The following is an 18815-nucleotide window of genomic DNA, read 5'->3' on the forward strand; positions in this document are numbered from 1 at the left end:
GGAAACTTGACAGGAACGCCACCATGTTGAATAACGCTTTTCGTGCAGCCTAAGGACGTCCTGTTACGACTAAAACTGTGCGCAATAGGCTGCATGGTACGCAACTTCACTCACGACGTCCATGGCGAGGTCCATCTTTGCAACCACAGGTCCATCTTTGCAACAACGACACCATGCAGCGCGGTACAGATGCGCCAACAACATGCCGAATGGAACGCTCAGATTGGCATCACGTCCTCTTCTCTGATGAGTGTCGCATATGCCTTCAATCAATCGTCGGAGACGTGTTTGGAGGCAACCCGGCCAGACTGAACGCCGTAGACACACTGTGCAGCGAGTGCAGCAACGTGGAAGTTCCCTGCTGTTTTGGGGTGGCATTATGTGCGGCCGATGTACGCCGCTGGTGGTCATGGAAGGCGCCGTAACGGTTGTACGGTACGTGAATGCCGTTCTCCGACCGATAGTGCAACCATATCGGCAGCATATTAGCAAGGCATTCGTATTCATGGACGACAATTCGCGCCCCCATCGTGCACATCTTGTGAATGACTTCCTTCAGGATAACGGCATCGCTCGACTTGAGTGGCCAGCATGTGCTCCAGACATCAACCCTATCGAATATTCCTGGGATAGATTGAAAAGGGCTGTTTATAGACGACGTGACCCACCAACTACTCTGAGGAATCTACGCCGTATCGCCGTTGAGGAGTGGGACAATCTGGACCAACAGTGGCTTGATGAACTTGTGGATAGTGTGCCACGACGAATACACGCATGTATCAATGCAAGAGGACGTGCTACTGGGTTAATGGAGGTACCGGTATGTACAGCAGTCTGTACCACCACCTCTGAAGGTCTTGCTGTATCGTGGTACAATACGGAATGTGTGGTTTTCATGAGCAATAAAAAGGGCGGAAATGATGTTTATGTTGATCTCTATTCCAGTTTTCTGTACAGGTCCCGGAACTCTCGAAACCGAGGCGATGCAAAACTTTTTTTAATGTGTGTACCTGCTTCAGTGCCTGTAGTTTCATGACGTTCCCACAGGTGATGGCGGTATATGTAGCCTTCAAAATGGCGACTGTAACGGAGGGGTGTCCCAAGCAGGGAGCTGCTACTGAATTTCTTTTGAAACCAGAGCATCGCAGATATGCACAGGCGCTTACAGAATGTCTACGGAGACCTTGCAGTTAACAAAAGCACGGCGAGCCGTTGTACGTGGCGTGTGTCATCATCGCAACAGGGTCGCGGGGCCGGCCGAAGTGGCCGTGCGGTTACAGGCGCTGCAGTCTGGAACCGCAAGACCGCTACGGTCGCAGGTTCGAATCCTGCCTCGGGCATGGATGTTTGTGATGTCCTTAGGTTAGTTAGGTTTAACTAGTTCTAAGTTCTAGGGGACTAATGACCTCAGCAGTTGAGTCCCATAGTGCTCAGAGCCATTTGAACCATTTTTGAACCAGGGTCGCGGAAATCTGTCTGAACTGCCGTTTGCCGGCCGGCCCCACATAGCTGTGACTGCTGTCGGAGCTCAACTGGGCTTCTCTGTTGGTAGTGCTAAGACACTCGTCCACCAGTTGTGGTACTGAAACGCGGGTGCCTGCTAGGTTCCTCGCCACCTAACAGATGACCATAAAGCGCAACAAAGAACCATCTGTGCGGAATTGCTTGCGCGTTACGAGGCTGATCGTGAAAATTTTTTGTTAATCATCATCACATGCGATGAAACATGGGATCATCATATTGAACCGGAAACCTCTGGCGTGACACAGGGGAGTGTTATGGGACCATTGCTTTTCACAATATATATAAATGACCTAGTAGATAGTGTCGGAAGTTGCATGCGGCTTTTCGCGGATGATGCTGTAGTATACAGAGAAGTTGCAGCATTAGAAAATTGTAGCGAAATGCAGAAAGATCTGCAGCGGATAGGCACTTGGTGCAGGGAGTGGCAACTGTCCCTTAACATAGACAAATGTAATGTATTGCGAATACATAGAAAGAAGGATCCTTTATTGTATGATTATATGATAGCGGAACAAACACTGGTAGCAGTTACTTCTGTACAATATCTGGGAGTATGCGTGCGGAACGATTTGAAGTGGAATGATCATATAAAATTAATTGTTGGTAAGGCGGGTACCAGGTTGAGATTCATTGGGAGAGTGCTTAGAAAATGTAGTCCATCAACAAAGGAGGTGGCTTACAAAACACTCGTTCGACCTATACTTGAGTATTGCTCATCAGTGTGGGATCCGTACCAGATCGGGTTGACGGAGGAGATAGAGAAGATCCAAAGAAGAGCGGCGCGTTTCATCACAGGGTTATTTGGTAACCGTGATAGCGTTACGGAGATGTTTAGCAAACTCAAGTGGCAGACTCTGCAAGAGAGGCGCTCTGCATCGCGGTGTAGCTTGCTCGCCAGGTTTCGAGAGGGTACGTTTCTGGATGAGGTATCGAATATATTGCTTCCCCCTACTTATACCTCCCGAGGAGATCACGAATGTAAAATTAGAGAGATTAGAGCGCGCACGGAGGCTTTCAGACAGTCGTTCTTCCCGCGAACCATACGCGACTGGAACAGAAAAGGGAGGTAATGACAGTGGCACGTAAAGTGCCCTCCGTCAAACACTGTTTGGTGGCTTGCGGAGTATAAATGTAGATGTAGATGTGGATGTAGAAACAAAACGGGAATTCACTGAATGGCGCTACACCACCTCTCCTCCAAAGTAGTTCAAATCCTCACCCCTCAGTCAGTAAAGTCATGGCGAAGGTCTTCTGGGACTCTGAAGGGGTTATTCTGTTTGAATTCCTCCCTCATGATACAACGACCAACTGGGAAGGGTATTTTGCTAACCTCAGAAAACTGAAGAAACAATTTCAGCATGTTTGTTGCCACAAAAATGCAAAAGAACTTCTGCTTATTCATGACAATGCAAGACCGCAAACAAATCTGCGCATCCGAGAGGACGCTGGCAAAACTTCATTGGATTGGTCTCACTCAACCACCCTACAGCCGGGATCTCAGAGCTTCCAACTTCCATTTGTGGTACGCAATGAAGGGCGCACTCCGAGGGGCTGGCCTATGTCGATGGTGGCGAGGTATCAATGCAGCACGACGTCGACGCTGATGGCGGCCAGTAGAGTGCTACCAAGAAGGCATACAGGCCCTCGCACTAAGGTGGAGTAAGGCCGTCGCACTGAATGGAGATAATTATGAAAAATGGGGTATGTAATGCGTACATGCATTCCCTTCACGTGTTTAAGCCACGTATTACGCACATTTATGCGATCGGGAATGCTCAGTAGCAGCCAGGCTACATGTACATTTAACAATTATGCATCAGCAAAGAGTGATGAAATCATAGGAGACAATGTTGTGCAACCTTAGTAGGGACACGATCGGACTATTCGGGAGTAGGATCTTAGAATGTGAGACAATGTTCCGAGACAAACTTCTGTCACAATGTCCGCAAACGTGACGTCAGATCCGCCTAGCAACAGCGATCTGAACGCCCATTGGCTGAAAGTTTGGATATACAAATATGTAGGAAACGACAGATGTGTCCTTATTGGCTGAGGGAGAAAGGGGGGGGGGTCTCTCTTGTCCTTCGGGAAGACAGGGCGAGTTAGTCAAGAGGAGCCACTCAAAAAGCACGGTCCAGTAGCCGGGGCGGCTCTAAAAGAACGGTCGCGAGTGCACATTTCAGATGTTAAACAAGATATAAAGTGACGTTATTAGTTATAAGAACGCCACGTGTAGTGGGCATTGTCTATCATTATGTAGAGTCAGAAAACTGTATTAATGTGTGTAAAGGGTCGAATATAACGGCGTAGTCCAGAGCCGCCATATTGCAAATACTGATTCTGTGACGTGCGTGACAAAGCAATTTCTGTATTAAAACAAGTATAGTTCAAATCTTGTTGACAATTAACAACTGGCATCCCTAAACACTCCACTTCAGCAGGATCGCCACCTACATGGAACCTGGCGACTGAGCGCTACTACTGTGCTACGAGGGACTTAGCGAAGCAGCAAGACACCAGGTTAGTGACACCGCTCAGAGAAGTACTTCCTTCTCGCTGCAATGCCAATGAGGGTGTTGTAGGTATTGTAGCCACAAGAGTAAGGAATAATATGGTGTATTAGAATCCTGAATAAAACAAACCCGCTTTCAGAAGAGAAGTGTTGCATTACTTATTGAAAGCCTCTCTTGCTGTAAGTAATGAACTACACACGTCATACACGGAGGGTTAAACGTCTCATTTTTCCGTCGGTGACCTTGACGCCTTGCATCATTTGAAAAGAGGCAAAATTGCAAAATTGCGACTTGCAGTCAGCCTGTAGTCAGCTACTGTCCAGTTCCTATGTTGGCTAGCTCACTGAAGTCATACAGCTTTATGTGCCACCGAAAGCAATGACAATCTGGGAGGTACCCGACTCCAAATGTCCATTCTATGCAGTTCCCCTCGCTATGTTCACTGCGAAACAGGTTAAGACGGGCCTCCATTCAGAGAAAGAAGAAATTCCTGTCCGGTTTAAAACCGGTCATCGTTGACAAGGCGTAACAGTCATCTATGGTCGCTGTCCGCTGGGATCTTTCTCCGAACACTGTTCATACGCCGTGCGACATGGTTGCGATTGCCGGCCGCGGTGGCCGAGCGGTTCTAGGCGCTTCAGTCCGGAACCGCGCGACTGCTATGGTCGCAGGTTCGAATCCTGCCTCGGGCTTGGATGTGTGTGATGTCCTTAGGTTAGTTAGGTTTAAGTAGTTCTAAGTTCTAGGGAACTGATGACCTCAGATGTTTAGTCCCATAGTGCTCGGAGCCATTTGAACCATCTTTTTGGTTGCGATTGGTACGCCACTTCATGTATACCTGATGATCAAAAGTGCCCCGACGCCTATTAGTGGGCATTAATACAGGATGTGTCCACCCTTCGCCCTCACTATGGTTTGAACTGTGCTGGAAACACTTTCAACGAAGTGCCTGAATGGCTGTGGAGGAATGGCAGCCTATTGTTTCTCAAGAGACGGAACCAGAAGAGGTAGTGATGCTGAGCGCTGCGGTCTGGAGGGAAATCGACGTCGTAACCCATCCAAAGACGTGGCATGGCATTCAGGTCGGGACTCTTAGCAAGCCAGTCTATTTCAGAAATGTTATTGTCCACAAACCCTTGCCTGACAGATGCTGCTTTGTGACCCGTAACATTCTCCAGGCAGTCGCCAAACCCAACCCTCCCCCCGTCATCGTATTGCCACAGGGCACAGCGTGATTCATCACTCCAAATTGCTACGGTCATCCACTCTCGATAGGTGTCGCTCTTTACACTAGCTCAAGCACCGCTCAGTATTGAATACAGAAGTATGTGCCTTACGAGAGGCTGCCTGAACGTTGTCGTCCATTATTTTTAACTCCCTCCGTACAGCCATTTTGCTAGCTGGTCTGCTGCAAGCACTTTCTAGTTCACAAGTGATTCCTTCCCCCTATTTCATGCGATTTTTTACAATCACCCTCCCAAAAGCTTGAGGTCTGTCTGGTCTGGTCCAGCATTGGCTGTTACTTCACGTTTATACTTCAAATTCACATAATCAACAGTCGATTTGGGCAGCTTTAGAATGGATGAGATGACCATGGTAGATTTGTTACGTAGGTGACATTCAGTGACTAGTCCAGGTTGGAAGTCACAGCTCTACTGACCGACCCATCTTGCCGTTACTGCTTCTCTACTGACGACATAATACTCTGCACCTCCTTTTCTACTGGCGAGTCCACCTGTCGTGACATCTAGTGGTCAACTACGACTTACATAAGAATCTCCTGACTCTATCGTTATCGCTTCACGTTCTGCTCTTCCCTCTGCACATTATATTCTCATTTGACGTTTTGTCTGAAGTGGCTTGTGGTTTATTATATCGCAATAAAATATCGGATTTCGTCACTCATTTCTATGGTTTTGTTATTTAGTGACTGAGCAAATAAACAAACATCGTCAATGTCAGTTAAGGAACTGGTCTTCGAGGCGTTAGACCTGAAGATTATCTGCACCGCAGATTGAAAACAATAGTCGGCAATACAAGATGCAATCCAGACAGTGACTGTTTATTTACAATAATAAAAGAGATTACAATTCTGTGACATGGCGTCAATTACGATTCATTGATATATTTATCCTGGCAAGATTAGTTCTGTCAGACCTTCTCTTATACAAAACCAAACATTTCAAATATTTTATATTATTTTCATGACGACACTTATAACATTCAAAATGGTACAAATGGCTCTGGGCACTATGGGACTTAACATCTATGGTCATCAGTCCCCTAGAACTTAGAACTACTTAAACCGAACTAACCTAAGGACATCACACACGTCCATGCCCGAGGCAGGATTCGAACCTGCGACCGTAGCAGTCGCGCGGCTCCGGACTGAGCGCCTAGAACCGCTAGACCACCGCGGCCGGCACGCTTATAAGAGAAAAGGTTTTACTTTAATATGGGTACAACACAGAAATAACTACTGCAATAGGAAACAGTGGTAATTATAGTAGAAAAACCGCAGAATTTATATTGGTTCATGAATGTCACTAGCCGGCTGCTGTGGTCGAGCGGTTCTACGTGCTTCAGTCCCGAAGCGCGCGCCTGATACGGTCGCAGGTTCGTATCCTGCTTCGGGCATATATGTGTGTGATATCCTTAGGTTAGTTAGATTTAAGTAGAGCTAAGTCTACGTGACCTCAGATGTTAAGCCCCATAGTGCTTAGAGACATTTGAACCATTGTTTGAATGTTACGACAACAAGCCTAGATTACAGGCAGAGTTTATATTAGTTGAGGAAAGTGGTGACAAGAACGACTTTTATTGTCAGGTACATTTAACCTGAGGGTGGTGGCAGCGGTTGACGGAAGAGAAGAGAGAGAAAGAGGAACGTGATAAAAAAAGGAAACAAGTAATGAAGTTATGGGAAAAGGGAGTGACATAATTAGCTGGAACTCAAAAAGAGAAAAAACTACAACTTGGAGAAGATGGAGGCACTTTGTTTACTTTCAGAATGAGTTTTCGCTCTCCAGCGTATAGTGCGCTACTCTGACATTTCTTGGGAGATTAAAACTGTGTGGTGGAACGGGATTCGAACCTGGGAGAGATGTTCTTTGGGGGCAAGTGTTCTACCGACTCAGGACCCGCCCTCACAGCTTCAAATCGGCCGGTACCACTTGTCCTACATTCTAAACGCTGCAGCGTCACGAAATTGTCGGTTAGTCTCGCTACTTGTGATCGTCTACTCAATGTCTGTACAAGCCGTTTTATAGCTGTTTTCCATGTTAAAAAATGTGTTTGATATGAGACTGCAGGAATGGTGTATTTGTCTTTTCATGTAATTGTTGAACACGGGGAGAATGTGTGACGCCTTTCAAGATAGAACACTCTGTCGATTATTTGGTAACAAAACTCAACGCGCCAAAGGCCATAGTCTCTCGAAGCAACCGATCAAGTATTATCCCTGTTTTCGCCATGAGATCTCGTATTATTTTATAACGTAACATTTGGTTTTGAGCTGACTGCAGTGTTTAGCAGATGGGCTTGCTCATTCAGAGGTGCAAACCTTATAACACAAAATAAATTATTTGAAGCTGTGAAGTTAATGCTAGATTTGCGTTGTTGTTGTTGTGGTCTTCAGTCCTGAAACTGGTTTGATGCAGCTCTCCATGTTACTCTATCCTGTGCAAGCTTCTTCATCTCCCAGTACCTACAGCAGCCTACATCCTTCTGAATCTGCTTAGTTTATTCATCTCTTGGTCTCCCTCTACGATTTTTACGCTCCAAGCTGCCCTCCAATACTAATTTGGTGATCCCTCGATGTCTCGGAACATGTCCTACCAACCGATCCCTTCTTCTAGTCAAGTTGTGCCACAAGCTCCTCTTCTCCCCAATTCTATTCAATACCTCCTCATTAGTTATGTGATCTACCCATCTAATCTTCAGCATTCTTCTGTAGCACCACATTTCGAAAGCTTCTGTTCTCTTCTTGTCTAAGCTATTTAACATCCACGTTTCACTTCCATACATGGCTACACTCCATACAAATACTTTCAGAAACGACTTCCTGACATTTAAAACTATACTCGATGTTAACAAATTTTTCTTCTTCAGAAACGCTTTCCTTGCCATTGCCAGTCTACATTTTATATCCTCCCTACTTCGACTATCATCAATTATATTGCTCCCCAAATAGCAAAACCCCTTTATTACTTTAAGTGTCTCATTTCCTAATCTAATTCCCTCAATATCACCCGACTTAATTCGACCACATTCCATTATACTCGTTTTGCTTCTGTTGATGTTCATCTTACATCCTCCTTTCAAGGCACTGTCCATTCCGTTCAGCTGCTCTTCCAAGTCCTTTGCTGTCTTTGACAGAATTACAATGTCATCGGCGAACCTCAAAGTTTTTATTTCTTCTCCATGGATTTTAATACCTACTCAGAACTTTTCTTTTGTTTCCTTTATTGCTTGCTCAATATCCAGATTGAATAACATCGGGGAGAGGCTACAACCCTGTCTCACTCCCTTCCCAATCACTACTTCCCTTTCATGCCCCTCAACTCTTATAACTGCCATCTGATTTCTGTACAAATTGAAAATAGCCTTTCGCTCCCTGTATTTTACCCCTGCCACCTTCAGAATTTGAAAGAGAGTATTCCGGTCAACATTGTCAAAAGCTTTCTCTAAGTCTACAAATGCTAGAAACGTAGGTTTGCCTTTCCTTAATCTTTCTTTTAAGATAAGTCGTAGGGTCAGTATTGCCTCACGTGTTCCAACATTTCTACGGAATCCAAACTGATCTTCCCCGAGGTCGGCTTCTGTCAGTTTTTCCATTCGTCTGTAAAGAATTCGCGTTAGTATTTTGCAGTTGTGACTTATTAAACTGATAGTTCGGTAATTTTCACATCTGTCAACACCTGCTTTCTTTGGGATTGGGATTATTATATTCTTCTTGAAGTCAGAGGGTATTTCGCCTGTCTCATACATCTTGCTCACCAGATGCTAGAGTTTGGTCAGGACTGGCCTACAGACTAATATTAACTTTATCTGAAAAATATGTTACAAATTTTTATTATACGTGTGAGGCTGAAGAGGTGGTTTTAGGTCGTACGACAAAATATAATTGAATTACTTAGACATTTGAATACAACTTTAAGAGAGAGAATGGCAACGGCCTTGCCGCAGTGGTTACACCGGTTCCCGTGAAATCACCGAAGTTAAGCACTGTCGGGCGTGGTCGGCACTTGGATGGGTGACCATCCAGGCCTCCATGGGCTGTTGCCATTTTTCAGGGTGCACTCTGCCTCGTGATGCCAATTGAGGAGCTACGCGACCGAATAGTAGCTGCTTCGGTCAAGAATACCATCATAACGACCGGGAGAGCGGTGTGCTGACCCCACGCCCCTCCTATCCGCATCCTCCACAGAGGATGACACGGCGGTCGGATGGTCGCGGTAGGCCACTCGTGGCCTGAAAACGGAGTGCTTTTAAGAGAGAAGAGTTTGATTTATTATTTTAACGATGTATAGAAGTTCTGCGCCGCTCTGGAGCGCTTTAGAGAAAGCATCTGACGACTGATTCTGATTTGATCTTAAACTTATCACAGTCGTCCTCCCTGCTCTACGGATGCTATAATCTTTTCCTTATCACGCAGTAGAAAGACGAACCTGCAAACATAAAAACTGAAATTGATTATCAGACACTGAAGAATTTTCATACACAGCAGTCAGCATAGAACTTGGATATATTTTGTTAATTTTTGATAACATGTCTCTCTGGAGTACTGCGGTTTATGTATTACTTAAAAATGAATATTATCTGTCACAACCTCAATAAACTTTTTTTAATGTAAAGTTACCGGTTTCGGTCCGTTTTAGACCATCTTCAGACCATCAGCTAACTTCTGTTAGCGTTCGTGGAGGTATAGCGGCTGCTCCATTGTCAGGCACCATCTATCCCCGACCACCCGGTTCAAGTCGCACTTGCCGTGTTGGACCACCTCGCAGTAGTGTAGGTTCGGCGGAACGAGTGAACGCGCGAGTGTGCGTTTCACATCCTGTCGAAATATATTTCGAAATCTCTGAAAGGCACTTTGGCAAGATCGAGTTTACCTGCACGTGACAACAATATTTTCTGCCCTTTTGATGTGGCCATCCAAAATTACACCCAATTCTTCACCGCTTTCTGGTATGGTATTGCGATGCCGCCGAAAAGAAGTTGGTCATTGTTTGTTTCTTCATTCCTCCGTATTCTTGTTCGTTCACGTTTCGACTGGTTTCGTAGGATTCTTTTCTTCTGTACTGCTGCCGCCTTTTCAGCCCGTCGCATCGTCTAACTACTTAGGACGGGTCGCGCTGTTGTCTGAGCTGCTTAGCCTGCTTAGCTGTAGGCGGCGAGAGCGCTATGGAGCAGGTCCTAATCCCAACAGGCCTAAGCGTCGTTTCTCGTGTCCCACTCCGTGTTGTGCGCTGGCAGTTTATCCTCTTTTACAACTGTATTTGTTGTGGGCTCACAATCACGTAGAACTTTTTAAAAGACTTCATATTCACCACTGACTATGCATTTATTACAGTATCCACTACTACTGTAATATCTCTTTATATTCTACTAATTATCCCCGGACAATTCTATGAGTGAATTACGTTTCCTACTTAACCATATATATACTCGCAGAATCGATGTGCAAAGTAGTACAGTACTATTACTATTCCATGAGCGCATAATTACTCTTTGTAATATTCTCTCTGGTATGTTGAGAGGACTTCTAGGATCTTCTCCGTGCCGAATAGCCCATTGAATAAGTGTAATTTTGCTATCGAGATTACTGGAAGAAAGAGATTGAAAATGTTTTGTATGTTATTCAAGGAAATATATACTGAGCGTTTACATCAAAGGTGTGTAAGGAATTTCATTATATATGTATTCTCTAATTGGAAATTTGCACGGAGGTGTCGTTTCATTGGTGTTCAGAAGGGACCTTCCGATGAATTGGAAACGAACCTGCAATTGATAGATCCAAGAGCTCCATTATTTCATCGGATAATGAAACTCTATCAAAGCAAACTTTCTGCTTGATCTGAGGTTTCCCGACTGACTACGCAACGCAAGAAAACCAAGACATTTTGTTTACACAGGATTGCAGATCCCTTTGAATCATCGAGACTGCGGACAAGGAGAGTCATCGTCCGATTCTGATTAAACAAGTAAAGCTTAATTACAACTTTCTTGAGCGACTGTGATGACTGTGATACGGCTGCTTATGAATGAGATCATTAATAAAATACTAATAAGTAACTTTCCTCCTCACCAGCAACCAGTATAAACACAATATTAATTAACATTATACTACAATGTTTACGTCTTGATCATTTCCAGTTGGTTAGAGCTGCAATTAATATATACATTGAACTTTAGCATACCACTGCAGAAATACACACACATTTCACAGTACGACGATGAAAAATATGACTTAAACCGAAAATTACTCACGTGCTGAAAACATAGTAGTCAAAAGCATTAATAAAAAAACATGCACAGTCTATATAAAGTATAAAATTCATCATGATGTTATGAGAACATATCATTAAACGCACAGATAAATGCAGCACTCTTAACTAATTTTATCAATATGTGGCAGAAGGAAAACACACGAAACTGAATTCGTGCTTACAGCACATGTCAGTAACGAAAACTTAATTGTTCAAAACAGGTGGGAACCAGATCTAACGCATTTACACGTTAGCCAAAGGCTATATTTGCCGCCGGCCGAAGTGGCCGAGCGGTTCTAGGCACTCAGTCCGGAACCGCGCGACTGCTACGGTCGCAGGTTCGAATCCTGCCTCGGGCATGGATGTGTGTGAAGTCCTTAGGTTAGTTAGGTTTAAGTAGTTCTAAGTTCTAGGGGACTGATGACCTCAGATGTTAAGTCCTATAGTGCTCAGAGCCATTTGAACTATATTTGCCAACGGCCTTGCCGCAGTAGTAACACTGGTTCCAGTCAAGTCACTGAAGTTAAGCGGTGTCGGGCAGGGCTAGCACTTGGATGGGTGACCGTCCGGGCCTTCCGAGCACTGTTGTGAAGCGGGATGCACTCAGCCCTTGTGAGGTCGAATGAGGAGCTACTTGACTGAGAAGTAGCGGCTCCGGTCACGAAAACACAATGGCCGGGAAAGCGTTGCGTTGACCACATGCCTCTCATATCCGCACCCAGTGACGCCTATCGGCTGAAGATGATGGCCGGTCGGTGCCATTGAGCCTTCCGAGGCCTGTTCTGACGGAGTTTCTCGGACTATATTTAAGACGCAAGCAGGCGTCCTGACACAAAACCATTGCCAATATAGACCAGTATACTCTTGGATGCTAATCTTAAAGTAAGAGTGGAGAAATTGACGTTTATTTTAACTTACATTTTTCATGGCTGTACTGCGAAAAGTGTATTTCTGTAAGTGGTATGTCTAACATCGATGTGTTATTGATAGCAGCTGTAGCCGCTTGAAAATGACCAAAAGGTCCATATTTCCGATAGTTGTCATAGTAGTAAATTGTAATACAGTCAATGAATACGAAGTCTTTTAAGAACAGACTTTTTTTATTCGATTTTAATTACAGTCTCTCTAGGTTGCAGTGATTCATCAGAGCTGTTACATCCTCCTACGCCACCTGGACGACACCACTTTTTACGGCTGGCGCGGCCGTTCGACAAGGCTGATAACTACGTCCGCTCCGAGAGGGTACCGCAGCCGACGGTACTACGTTGCCACACCTTCCATAGATGCCAGTCACCCGTGGCATGACATCACGTTACGCAGAGGGCCAATGAGCAAGTAGCTCGTCATCCCGGCCAGCGGGAGCCAATCACAAGGACTGACTGTAATCATCCGCGTGATCATATAACCAGCGCTGCTGAGTCCACGCTCATGGGGTCTGGACCCCTCCACCATTCTCCACACCTATAAATCCCTCATCCGCCCTATCCTCTGTCATGCCCATCCGGCTTGGATCTCCGTTCCCCCCCCCCCCCCCTACTTTTTACAAATCCCTCCAAATCCTTGAACGCCATGCTCTCCACGTCGCCTATCGCATCCGTCTCCCCTCCCCTATGCGGATCCTGTATGATCTCATCCCCTTACCCCACCTCCTCCTTTTCCTTGAAAGGATACGGATCCTGTACACCTCCCATAAACTCGATCCTCCTCACCCGCTCGTCTCCCCGATCCTCTCCCACCCCCGCCCACTGCCGCGCCTGTATTCGCACGTCCCACCCGGTCTCCATCTCTCCACCCTCCTTACCCTCTCCCAAGGTGGCTTCCGCCAGCTCCCCCTCCCTGATGATGTCCTCCTCCCCCCCATCTACCCCTCCTACCAACTTTGATCCTCCCTCCCTCTTCCTGTATCTGTTCCTTTGGGCACCCTCCATCCCTCCTCCCCTTCTCCCCACTCCTCCCCTGGGCCTCCCCTCCCCTGTCCTTCTACTCCTCCTACCATCTCCTCAGCCATTGGCATCTATGTTCTCCCCTCTCCACCCTCTCCACCCACGCTCACCCTTCTTCCCCTCTTGGCAGGTCCCCGGACTCGGACTCGCACACGCTACGTGAACTTTCGCGCGCCAGAGATCATCGCCATCTGTGTCTCGTGTGTGTGACGTCGTTTTGTGTTTTTAGTGTCCGCGGTCCCGCTTCTACGTTCACTTGTGCCGTCGGATTCATCAGTGTTATCTGCGCCGTGTCAACGTGTTTTCAGTGTCGTTATCGTCGCGTGTGAACGGCTCCGTGTTTTTTGTGTATCTGTGACCACTATTTTTTGCCCATCACTCTGTTCATTTTAATTCTCCGTTCTTGTACTGTTATTGTCACCACTATGGCTGAAGAGCGGCGTAGCATGCGGCTGCCAGCCTACCTGCTCGTTCAGGTGTTCAAATAACAATAAAGTAAAAAAAAAAAAAGTCCACGCTCAGTCCACAGCGAGTTCACCGTGGGTTGACGGTGCGACCAGCCCACGGTTGCAGTTGACGCGAAGAAGCCAGCTACGGTCTACGCAGTGTGCGATTTGCAAGGGGGGATGGGGGGGATTTCCCCCCCTCTGCATCAGACCATCCCCTCTTCTGGCTTTAGTTTATGCATCCAAACCTGGGATGTTTATTTCCCATGCACTGGAGTAAAACTCATGTAATTTAAATTTGTGGAGCCGAACACTGAAAGTTTTTAATACAGTCTTACTATTAATAGGTTTGCTTATTAATTTTGAAAAAGTGTTACGTAGTAGTTAAGCATTTCAAAACATTTAGAACTAAAGCACCATTCTCATGTTGTCATTGTTGCTTTCGTCTAAGGTGCGTCATCCGTTTACTTGCGAGCTTGCCAGGGAAGTAGTGTGGCAGTCATACCGCAGCAGTCGTACCGCAGAGTTGGGTGATCTGGGGGCTGAAATTCCCACCCCGGGCCCTGACACAGGGTTGTTGTGACCGGCCCGGTGCCTGTGCGAACATTTACCGTTAGGCCACCTTTTGGCAACGGTATGACGCGGACTAACGCGCCTGGGACGAAAGCACATATTACTAAATAGCGCACCATCGTGTGCTTCTAGTTCCTAGGATACTATTTCGTGGACCTTCTTCAAATACTCTTCTCTTCCACCATCGTTTTCTTTTCCTTTCGTTTTCATTTCCGTTGTTAGCTGCATGTGCAAGTACCAAGTAGGCCGCCGCTGCGATATTTTATCATCATTTATACTGCAAGACCGACACACGTGTGGCACAAATTCTGTTGCTTTGGTATAAATTAACCTGCCGCATGCAACATACGCCGCAAGATGTTGCCTTTTGTAGCATGCTACAAGGCGACGCACGCCACATTTCCGTACCATGCCACAATGTTGCAAGACGTCGCCCCAGCGTAAACGAGGCTTTACAGCCAGGTCTGTATTGTATGGTGGATGTGATGTGTTGCGTACGAAACTAAAACCTACAATCAGATCCAAACGTCGTGGAAAACTGTGAAGAGGTGTCATCCTGCAGCAAGATAACGCTCGCCCACATTCTGCCAAACGGACAGCCGACGCAAAAACAAGTTGAGATTCGAGGTGCTGGAACATCCACCATACAGTACAGACCTGGCTCCAAGTGATTTTCACATGTTTGGAGCCTTAACGGAAGATTTGAAAGTGATGAAGACGCCATTGCTGCGGTGCAAAATTGGTTACAGATGCAACCGAAAAACGTATTTTCTGATGAAATAAAAAAAAAAGTCGGGAAAACTACATTAAGTCCAGGGAGGTTACGTAGAAAAATAACGCATGTTTCAGTTTTCTACCATCAGAATAAGTACAGCTTTTCACAAATGTGCCTTTACTTTTTGAATTCCCGTCGTATACCTGTATGTAGATGATTTTGTAAATAAGCTTTACCTATAATGAACTTTTGAAGATATAACAAGGGATGAATTTTCTGATAGTGCATACGCGTGCATAGTGAGTTTCGGCCTTAACATCTATTTATAAATAACTGTTTAACCACGGGTAACGCCGCGGTCCAAGCTAGTAACATATGTAATTATACTAACCCCCTAAGACAGGGCTTAACAACTGGCCGGTTTTGAGCGCGAGTACTCGCTACTCGGGTCTGCTCAGGCACGTGCTCGCGAGCAGCTGCAAGGTCGCGGAGTAGGGAGGGTGGGGAGGGAGGGGAACTGCGCGCGCACGTTTGAATAGGGCCGCAGCGTGCCTATTGAATTCGCGCCGACTGTGTAACGTTTAAAGTACTACGATCAGCTCTTGACAGTCACTTCGCTGGTTAAGAAACATGTGAAGTCGCCGTTGTGTAACCCCAACCATGCTTTCGCAGTTCAACCCCCATTGGGAGGAATTGTATCTGTTTACTGAAAAAGATGGTGTTGCAAAATGTTTAGTATGTCACAAAACGCTGAATTCTTTTACGAAATTTAATTTGCAGCGACATTATATGTCGTACCACGCGAAAGACTACGGACGTAGAAAATGTGATTGACCAGATCGTGGACAGGAAGTTATTAAACTTAAAAGGAAGCTATCCGAAGAAGATCTGGATGACGAAGAAAAATCAAGTGAGGCAGCTCTCAGAGTGGGTTACAAAATTGCTTTGCTTTTAGCAAAATCCCTGCGCCCCTTAACTGATGGCGATTTAATAAAGGAATGTTTGGTAGTTGCAGTGGAACATTTGTGTCCATCTGAAGTTGAACAGTTTCGGATTGTGCCATTATCTAACATGACCATTATGCGTCGCATACAGGACATGGCAGACGACGTCCAGAGCCAGCTTGCAAATATCTGTAAAGATTTTATGGCGTCTTCTCTAGCTCTGGACGAAAGTGTTGATATCACTGGAACAGCGCAGCTTGCCATATTTATTAGAGGTGTTAATAGAGATCTTCAGGTGAGGGAGGAGCTCCTCGATGTAGTAGCCATGAAGAACACTACAACCGGAGGTGATATTTTAAGTAGTGTTGAAGAAAGTGTTGAAAATATAGGATTGTCGTGGAATTCTTTAGTTTCAGTGTCTACAGATGGTAGAGGTATACACTAAGCTAATAAAATTATGAGGCACGTGTACATTCTCCTTTATTTGTTTCATTTGTCGCAGTAATAATTCGTGAGTGATATCCCTGCAGGTGGCCGCGGATTTACATCGACTGGCGGCAGCTGTTGTGTATCCCACGTGACTCCCCCCACTCTCCGCTCTGGTCCGGTAGTGGGGATAGCGTGCTCGCGCTGCTCCGTGCTCGCGCCTTGCTGCTCACAGCTTGCTCCGCGAGCACGTATGCTGTGAAGCCCTGCCCTAAGACATCTCCCCCCCCCCCCCCACTGGTAAAAGCACAAATCGCACCCTGACCGTCTACGGCAGCCATCGGAGAGTGCTACCACAATGAATATCTAGGAAGTCATCTCAGACATAACTTAGAAGATACAGACGTAAATCGAACTATCACACTTGTATTGCATGTCAAGCTGCGGTGTTAGTTATTGGAAGCTGCCTGGTCGAGGAAGTACTAATTGTGTTCAACTATACCAGAGTTCTACTTCCTGTTTGATTGTTATTTTACTTGGATTATTTATTTGTATAGTTGTCTAGACACTACAGTGGTGCAGTCGTGTTGAGGTGAAGTGCTACTGGACGACAGTCATGCCACAACAAGGTCATAACAAAAATCTGAGAAATATGGACACCGTTCGCTACACAAAAAGAAGAATACAGAAAGAATAAAGGAGAAAGAAAAGCAGGAGAGGGTGAATAACTCGGTAGTTTTCTTGGAGCCGTAGAACCCGCGAGCCATGTTTATACATCTGCATGTTATTAACGAGAGTCTTAGCGCGGTAAATGAATTTCGCGATATGGGAAAAATAGCTGACGATGGCTAAAGTAAAAGGCATGTAAAATATAGATTAGAAATAACAAGGACAGCGTTGCTGAAAAAGAGATATTTTATTTATGGATTCTTCCGTAGCTTCTTGATAGAATTTCTTGATAGAACAATTCCATATTGAGGGTTGAATAATACTTAGGCGGTTTCCTGTTCTACTGATTTTTATTTGTATGAACTCGTTTTCGACTTATTAGGCCATCTTCAGATAACTACTGACTATTGTTTACAAGGAGCTTGTGTTCTTACCAACCAAACATTCTGGACTAAGTTACAAAGTTCTTACATACGATCTTTAGTTGTGGTATTGTCTTTGGAATTGTCAAACGGGTCTTTTGACTTTTTGTTCTGTAAAACTGTTCTTTAATATAATAAATCATATTTTATGGTTTGTCATACATGGTATTGACAAACTATAAAATGAAAGACCTATTACATGACAATATTAAAACAGTTAGTTATCTGACGTGGAGAGGCAGATACATAATTCTTAGGTGTGTTTACCGTGTTGCGTTGATATTAGAACTATGTGACATGGTATTGACAAACCATAAACGTGATTTATTATGTTAAAGAACGGTTTTACAGAACAAAAAGTCAAAAGACCCGTTTCAGAATTCCAAAGACAATACCACAACTACCGAGCGAGGTGGCGCAGTGGTTAGCACACTGGACTCGCATTCGGGAGGACGACGGTTCAATCCCGTCTCCGGCCATCCTGATTTAGGTTTTCCGTGATTTCCCTAAATCGCTTCAGGCAAATGCCGGGATGGTTCCTTTGAAAGGGCACGGCCGATTTCCTTTCCCATCCTTGCCTCACCCGAGCTTGCGCTCCGTCTCTAATGACCTCGTTGTCGACGGGACGTTAAACACTAATCTCCTCCTCCTCCTCTAATACCACAACCAAAGATCGTATGTAAGAGTTTTGTATCTTAGTCCAGAATGTCTGGTTCGTAAGAACACAAGGTCCTTGTAAAAAGTAGCCGGTAGTTATCTGAAGATGGCCTAATAAGCCGTAAACGAGTACATACAAATAAAAATCAGTAGAACAGGAAACCGGCTAAGTGTTATTCAACCCTCAAAGAGAAATTTGTTAACAAGGAATATAAATTTAGGTGTTAGAGAGTATTTTTTTGAAAGTATTTGCCTTAAGTGTAGGCTTGAACAGAAGTGAAACGTGGACGATATGTGTACAGTTCACACTGAAAGGGATAGAAACTTTTGAAATGTGGGTATGCGGAATAATACTGAAGAATAGATGGAAACGTCGAATAACAAACGAGGAGGTAGTAAATGGAATTGGAGAAAAAAGAAACTTACTGCACAACACGACTAAAAGAAAGGGTCAGTTGATGGTAAACGTCCAGTAGCATCAAAGAATAGTTAG

At 45.2% G+C, this 18815-nt stretch overlaps 1 protein-coding gene and 1 pseudogene across 1 annotated transcript in view; one reads left to right on the forward strand and one right to left on the reverse strand.

The window, feature by feature from the left end:
• LOC126252188 (uncharacterized) overlaps positions 1–18815 on the reverse strand; it is a 1014765-nt gene that overhangs the window by 121549 nt on the left and 874401 nt on the right. The gene's annotated exons all lie outside the window — the stretch shown is intronic.
• On the forward strand, positions 9206–9323 carry LOC126254297 (5S ribosomal RNA; annotated as a pseudogene).

This window comes from Schistocerca nitens, chromosome 4 (genome assembly GCF_023898315.1).
Source record: "Schistocerca nitens isolate TAMUIC-IGC-003100 chromosome 4, iqSchNite1.1, whole genome shotgun sequence".
Taxonomy (NCBI): domain Eukaryota; kingdom Metazoa; phylum Arthropoda; class Insecta; order Orthoptera; family Acrididae; genus Schistocerca; species Schistocerca nitens.